An 8897-nucleotide genomic window follows, 5' to 3' on the forward strand; every position below is an offset into this window, starting at 1 on the left:
AAGCTTTTGCACAGCAAAGGAAACCATTGACAAAACAAAAAGACAACCTACTGAATGGGAGAAAATAATTGTAAATGATATGACCGATAAGGGATCAATATCCAATATATATAAAAAAACTTATACAACCCAACATAAAGAAAACAAAAAAATCCGATTAAAAAATAGGCAGAAGAACTGAATAGACATTTTTCCAAAGAGGAAATGCAGAAAGCCAACAGGCATATGAAACACTGCTAACCATCAGGGAAATGAAAATTAAAACCACAATGAGATATCACCTCACACCCGTCAGAATGGCTATCATCAAACAACCCAATTAAAAAATGGGCAGAAGACCTGAATAGACGTTTTTCCAGAGAGGACATGCAGATGGCCAACAGGCACATGAAAAGATGTTCAACATCGGTAATCATCATGGAAATGCAAATCACAAGCACAATGAGATTTCACCTCACACCCGTCAGAATGGCTATCATCAAAAAGAACACAAATAACAAATGTTGACCAGGATGTGGAGAAAAGGGAATGCTCATACACTGCTGGTGGGAATGTAAACTGGTGCAGCCACTGTGGAAAACATTAAAGAGGTTTCTCAATAAACTAAAAATAGAACTACTATATGACCCAGCAATTCTACTCCTGCATATAAATCTGAAAAAAAAAAAGACACTAATTTCAAAAGATATATGCACTCCATGTGCATAGCAGCATTATTTACAATTGTCAATGTATGGAAGCAACCTAAGTGTTCGTCAACAGATGAATGGATAAAGAAGATTATACACATACACACACACACACACACACACACACACACATAATGGAATACTATTCAGCCATAAATAGAATGAAATTTTGCCACTTGTAGCAGCATGGACAGACTTGGAGGGCATTATGCTAAGTAAAATAAGTCAGACAGAGGAAGACATATACTGTATGATATCACTTACATGTGGAATCTAAAAAATACAACAATCTTATGAATATGCACTATGTCTTTTAAAAAATGATGTATAACATACATATGGAAAATGCAAATTCTAATTGTTCAACTCTAGGGAATTTTACAAATTGAAAACATCACTGTAATATGCACCCAGATCAAGAAACTGAATATTACCAAAGAAGCAGAAGCTCTTATGTGACACCTTCCTGTCACCCTATCACTAACATACTTACACCTCACAAGGGTACCCATTATCTTTATTTCCAACACCGTAAATTAGTATTTTCTGTTTTTACATTATGTATTTTAATTCTCTCAATAGTCCTTACATGTAAACAAAGTTAATTTTCTTTAAAACCCTTATGCACTGATAAAGTCAAAGGAGATTCATTCCCATGGAAGGCTATGGGAATATTTCTTGGAAAATTGATTTACTTACTTCCAATTCACTGGATTGGAATTAAAAAAACAAAACAATGAATTTATGGTTGAATGTGACTCTCTCTCCTGCCCACACTGGAATTCTGAGAAATTTATTTAATGTCTCTGATCCCTGATTTCCTCCTATCTTAACGGCATTGTTGTAATGATTAAATAAGATGTGGAAGAATTAGTAAACTTTAAGTGCTATACAAATATAAGATGTAAGCAGCAGCAGAAGTAGTAATACAAGAAAAATGTGAGAAATAGCTTTGGGCAAAACTGGCAGGTACAGGGTGTATCCAGGAAATGGCAAGGACTATATGCAGATGAGGTTGCAGTTACAGTGCTGGGTACTCGGCAGAGAGATTATTTATGAGGAAATAGATTAAAATATAGCTTAGGAACATATAGAGTCAATCTCTTTTCAATATTCAGCATGGCCTGAATTTTTTAAAAAAGGAACATACATTACTCTTACATACATTTTTGGCAGTGATTGAGATCACTTTTTAGGAATTTAGGTGTGGTAAACATTTTTAGGAATTTGAAACCAGAACTGATATAGTTTCTTCAGCCTCTGGAGTTTAGAATTTGAAGAGTAATATAATTTACATTAGTGGGACTGCTTTCTTCTCTTTGAAGACCCAGGAGTGAAGGAGAAGAGAAAGAAAGAAACCTTATTCTACCAGTTCTCCTGTGGCCAGTGAAAACCACAGCTTGGACTATGGGGCTAGAAATGAAATGTGCATAGGAATCACTTGGGCACCTTGTTAAAGTGCAGGTTCTGGGCCCCATACCTTCAGAGACTGTAGTTTATTATGTCTCTGAAGGGAACTAAGTGATTTTGATAAAGTTATTTCAGGAACTCATTATCCTGATTCTCACTTTAGGGAAAAAAGAACCAAAAAATATGCAACTTAGGCTAAAAGTTGGAGGGGGGCAGTGGACAAAAATGAAAGCATTGTAGAGCTTAGGAGGGAAAAGAAGGGAATGGGTGTTCAAATGAATGAGAAAAGAAGAGCTTAGGCAAAAAGGTGCAGAAGCCCAGAACAGCTGCAAAATGCCCTGTGAGAATCACACAACAGACAGTGTGCAACAGGGAGATGCTTCAGAAGAATAAAATCAAAGAAGTTTAGGAAAGAAAATATTCAGGAGACTTAAGGGGGTAAAGCTCTAGTATTGTAACAAATGGCACTTGAAAAATGTAAAAGAAATCTATAAACTCTGTGATGCATTCACATGAAAAGACACCGCATCAGCCAGTCGTGTCTAGAGAATATGCACTAACACTGAAGTTGACCCAGGTTTTGTGGGCCTGGAATGCATTCAGTAATGAACATTAAAAAAAAAATGAATAAAAATCAAATATGCAGATGAATATTTACTTAGAATGAGAAAAAAATCACTAAACAAATTTTAGAAAGCTGAGAAGAGCAACATTTAGAACAGTAACATATAATAATAACTACAGCATCTGTCTGGCCCATGTTGATAATGTTCTTCGTAATTTGCTTCGGATCTTTGGTCTCCATGTTGAATGATAATTCAATTAATATTGTTAATTAAAAGAATTCTTGTTAATTAAGATAATTTCTTCTACCATCATTTATTGAATTATTATCATTGCTATTATTGTTATTACTATTGATGGTTTTGAAACTTTTCTTCCAGCTTCACAGCTCCTTACCGGTGATGTTGCATTTGTACCTTCCTTCACAGTTCTTTGCCAGGGGAAGGTGAGTCTTTTGCCAGGGGGAAATTTCAGAGAATTCCAGGCCTTAGGCTCTCCTGACACTTGGTGTTTCAGCAGCTCCATCTCTGCCAGATCTACTGTGCTGTTCAGTTCTCATGCTTTAGAGGGAGATTGTGTGCAAGGTGGGATGGTTGTGAAGCCAGGATCATACCCCATTCTCTATCAAAAGCAGGGACCAGAGTGAGGTCTTCAGCCATCTTCTCCTGGGATTCAAGCATCTTGATGCTTGATGAGGTCCATAAGGGGCAGGTTGTCACTGACAGTGACACTGACCTGCAACCTGGAAACCACCACCGGGGCTGGCTAAGCCACAGGCTGGGACAGCAGCTGTGTCATCCTCAGCTTCTTCTAGGACAACTCCAATCCTGGGAAAAGAGTCATGAAAGTGAAGGTTCCTGAAGTTTAAGCTTCATTGCCCTCACAGGAATCTCGCCTCTGACTTAAACCTAGGATAAGAAAAGAATGGAAGTCAAAGTTGACCAATTATAGCATGTCTGCTCATAGCTGTATCTAGTCAGTCATTTAGTAAATTAAGATTCTGGGTTTTCCAAAGTTGAAGTTAGGTGTTAGCTAAAGAAAATATTGGTTTTAAGCGCTGGGTTGAATCCCTGAGGGAACAATTAGTATGTCATAGATTCTCAAATCTCAGTAGTCCCCAGAGGTCACCACTCCCTGGACCCATGCCCAGACCTGGAAGGCATATCAATGACTGAGTTATTCTGCCATACTAGGTGCCTTTCAGAGAACAGTCTTCAAATCCTTCTCCTGGGTACAGAGGCTGAAAGAGACTATTCTGGTCCCAATAGAAGTGTAATCTGCATGATTGTTTCCAAGAATTGATTAGCATAGACTCATGGGATAAAAACCTAATTATCATTATCATTTCAAAACCTAAATATAAAGATATACTTGCCACCATCAAAGATTACATAATTTACTTCAAATTAAAGTCAGGAATAACTAAACTGTTATTGTGAATGGTGTGTACCATATTCTACCCTCACACACACACACCTTGTATAGTTAGCTGACAAAACGACATATTTAAATGCCTTACAGTTGTATCACATTTTATTTTCTGAGAACTTTTAGAAAATTGTTCTTCAACTTTGTGTTCTAAATTTTGGGTTATCATAATCACCATTAATGATTTGTATCATTGATTGAATCACTTAAAGGACTCTGCCAGTAAAATGATAAGCATTTTTTAAGGGATAATCTATGGAATAATTGAAGTCTAGAAAAACTGACTGTGAGTAATATTTCTAATTGTATTTGACTGACAGAAGGAACACCTCATGATGAATTGGTGCAGGATATAAAGCAACCCTTATTGTTAATCTGATTTTCCCATCTTTGCTAAAGTCAAAATAAATTTACTTTTTTTTTTTTTTTTTTTTTTGTGGTACGCGGGCCTCTCACTGTTGTGGCCTCTCCCGTTGCGGAGCACAGGCTCCAGACACGCAGGCTCAGAGGCCATGGCTCAGGGGCCCAGCCGCTCCACGGCATGTGGGATCCTCCCCGACCAGGGCACGAACCCGTGCTCCCTGCATCGGCAGGTGGACTCTCAACCACTGCGCCACCAGGGAAGCCCAAATTACATTTTTGAAGAATGGAAACCTGAGGAAAAAAAGTGTGGCTTTTTGAAAGGCATATGACCATTAAAAACAAAATATAATATCCTGAAGTCTTGAACATTGTAGTCTTAGTATCTATGTCCCATGTGTTGACTGGGCTCTCGACCAGTGTCTCACCAAAGAGTATTTGGCGTGGGTGCAGGTGGAAGTGTTGGGGGTAGGATACAGGGGAATTTGGAGAGTTCAACTGACATATGATCACAGTCTCCATCAGTATATCCTTCCCCAACTATATAAAGCTACCTTTGGATAACCATATCTACTCAAAATAAACATAAGGTTTAATTAGGATTCATGTACATGCAATGAAGATTTGGGATCAAGACAAGCCATCTAGCCCATGCCTTCCAACTGTATTCTCACCAAGTTCCCTCTACCAAGTGTCTCCTATATAGAAATTCTAGAGTTACTATTGCTCTTCACTTATTTTCAGGAAAAGAGGAGTTTGTCATATAATATCCTTTGAGTAGGAAGATAACAATTGAACTTTTCACTACTAATAACTAGAGGTTTATAGAGACAGTTGTGTTGTACTATATCAAGATTGTTTACATGTGAGATTATACATTCTCAACATTTGTCACACAACAATACCTTATTTATAAAACTCAACAGTACTTATACTTCACATTTATCTTATTTTGGACTGCATAAAATCATAATGAATTATATACACACATTTTCCATTTCATAGATGAGATGCTTATGGGTTAAGGAACACTTAAGATAGTGGTCAAATTTGGAGTCTTAGAACTCCAAGTGGAGGGTTCTATGACTACACTGAGCTCCAAAGACTCAGTCTGTTCTCTAATTTGACCATCCCACTTTCTTCCACTTAGGTTGGTTCTTATTACTTTTCCTTTCTGTTTCAATTTTTCTTACATTTTTTTCTCCATCATACCTATGACCTAGTTTGCATTTCAATTTTGAGGGAAACTTTTCAGAATCCAGGAAGATCAAGAGAAATTGAAGTATGTAATTATGATTTCCAAGCATGTTTGTGATATTATATATGATATAAAAGAATATATTTCTTTAGAATATTTGTTGCTCTGTCTTTATAACAGACATGTCGGCATACTGAAGTCATGCCTCCGAGTTGCCCTTGTCTTTTCCCATGAAGTTATCCTCTCTCCCAGGAGCCAAGCCCATTTTGCAAGCTGATTTAATGATGCTGGTAGGAACAGTGTTGAAAGTGACACTGTGCCATCCTGTTGTTTGCAAAGAGGTCATCAAAAATATAGATGGCAAGGAGCAATCAATACATCTCTATTATACACAGATGGAAGGGAACTGTTTAAGACAGCAGTTCTATCATCCAAAGATGCTTATATAAGGTGCTTATTCTCAAAGCAGCTGCCTTTAAAAGAATCAATTTTTAATGGGGTTAAAGCCTTATCACTTTAAAAGTGTTTGTCTGGTCTATAACTTTTCCAAATACTCTTATGTCATTTCTCATTTGTGAAGTTTTTTCTCAGCAAAAGTGCCTAGAGTAACATCTGTAAAAAACAAAACAAAACTAATTTTTCCTTTAAAAGAAGTTTATTCTATAAAATTTCAAATTTTGTTCAATCTGGAATTAATTATCAATTAAATATTAGTTTTCAAAAATAGTAAGCACATTAATTAAAGAGCATACATTAAAAAATCTTTAAACTCAGTAGTAATAAAAATAAACTCTTCCTATAAGAGATTTAATCATTGGATAGGAGAGAGAAATGGGTTGGTGGGAATTGAGTTTGGACTCTTTCATGCTGGATAATGACAACACTGATGTGAAACTAACTCAAGATTTACACCAGAGCTTGACACCCTGGCATTAACAGACTCAGGGCCTCAGTTGTTCTTGCTGAGACTTACTGTAGTTATCTCCCATACCTGAATCTCCCTGGCATTCCACAACACTTCTATTTTAATATAGTAATGTTGATCCATTGACAGTAACTTTTAGCTCTGTGTTGAAAGACTTGCACCATCTGTTACATATCAAATTGACCTGTCTTAATTTGATCTGTACATACTTGAAATTTCACAAATTATTTTTTCTTATCATTCTATTGGTATATAATTGACATATAATATACTTTACCTACTTAAAATGTAAAATTTGATGTTTTCACATAGGTAAACCTTATGAAACCAACACCACAATCAAGATAATGGATGGATGTATCTCCTCCCCAAATTCCTTATGTTTTTTTGAAATCCTCCCTCCCTTCCCCTCTCTGTCACATCCCTTAGCAACCACTAATCTGCTTTCTGTCACTATACATTTGTTTGCCTGTTTAGAATTTTACAGAATCAAAATCACAAAATATTTACTCTTTCGTGTCTAGGTTATTTCACTCAGAGGTGTTTTTTTGAGATTTGTTTGTGTTGATAAGTATAACGATAATACATTCCTTTATACTGCTGAGTAGTATTACCTTATATGAATTTATCACATTTTGTTTATCCATTAAGCTGTTGATGGACATTTGAACTGCTCCCAGGTTTTTTGTTATTACATATACACCTGCTATGAACATTTATATTCTAGTCTTTGTAAGGACCTATACTTCCATTTCTCTTAGGTAAATACCTAGGAGTGGAATATCAAGATTATATGGTTGGTATTTGTTTAACATTTTAAGAAACTGCCAAACTCAGGTAATTTTCCAAAATGGTTGCACCATTTTACATTCCCACTAGTGTTCTATGAGAGTTTCACACAGTTTGCTCTGTAGTTTTACCAAGAGTTGGTATGTTCTGTTTTTTTGATCTTAGACATTCAAATAGTGTGTAGTGGTATCTTATCATTTTAATTTATATTTTCCTAATGACTAATGATGCTGAATAAGTTTCTCCTGTGATTATTTGCCATCCATATATCATTATCAATGAAGTATTTATTCAAATACTACTAACCTTTAAATTTGGGTTTATTTTCTAATATTGAGTTTTAAGAATTCTTTACATATTCAGGATATGACATATTTATCAAATTTGTAATTTGCAAATATCTTCATTCAATTTGTAGCTAGTTTTTTCATTCTCTTAATAGCAGTTTTCAAAAAGCAGAAGTTCTTAATTTTGTTAAAGTCCAGTTTTTCAATTTATTCTCTTTTGGATTGTGCATTTGGTGTTGTCTCTGAAAAATATTTGGTCAAAAAAGATTTTTTAATCTTTTTCTTTCCAGCAGTTTTATAGTTTTTGTCTCTATATTTGGGTCTAAGGTCAATAGCTATTTAATTTTGGCATATTATGTGAAGTATATATCAACACTTTTTTTTTTTTTGCATGTGGATATTTAGCTGTTCTAGCACCATTTGTAAAAAAACTGGTCTTTTATCCCAGAAAATGCCTTGGACTTCGGTTAATCATTTGTCCAAGTTGGTGGGGGTCTGTTCTGTCCCACTGATTTTTCATTCCTTTATGCCAGCTCCACTGTGTCTTGATTACTGTAGTTTTACAATAGATCCTGAAGTCAAGTAGGTGTATCCTGCAATGTTGTTCTTTTTCAAAGTTGTGTTATTGAGTCCTAGTTCTATTTTATCTCCATATGAATTTTTGAATCAGCTTGTAAAGTACTACCAAAATGCCTGCTTGAAATTTGATTGGTATTGCACTGAATCCATAGATCTGCAGATAAATTTGGGGAAGAATTAACATCTTAATATTCTGATCAATGAATACATCATACATGTCCATTTACTTGGATTTTTTAATTTTCTCAGCAATATTTTGTAGTTTTCAGAGTAAGTCTTGCACAATTTTGTTGAATTTATCACCAAGCATTTCATGTTTTTAATGCCATTTTAAATTACATTCTTTTCTTTATTTCAATTTCTGTTCGATTACTGCCAATAAGTAAAAGTGCAATTGTTTTTTGTATATTGGTCTTGTATCCTTCAGCCTTGCTAAAGTAGTCCTAGGAACTTTTTTGAAGATTTTGTTGGATATTCTTTATAAATGATCATGCATTCTACCAATAAGAACAGTTTACCTGTTTCTTTTAATTTCTTGCCCAGTGGATTATCTAGAATGACCAGTACAATGTTGAATAGAAATGCTGAAAATACACACACTAGATATTTTCCTGATTTTAAGAGTAAATCATTCAGTCTTTCACAGTTAGGCATGATAATAGGATCTG

Source organism: Physeter macrocephalus, chromosome 15, assembly GCF_002837175.3.
Source record: "Physeter macrocephalus isolate SW-GA chromosome 15, ASM283717v5, whole genome shotgun sequence".
Lineage (NCBI taxonomy): Eukaryota > Metazoa > Chordata > Mammalia > Artiodactyla > Physeteridae > Physeter > Physeter macrocephalus.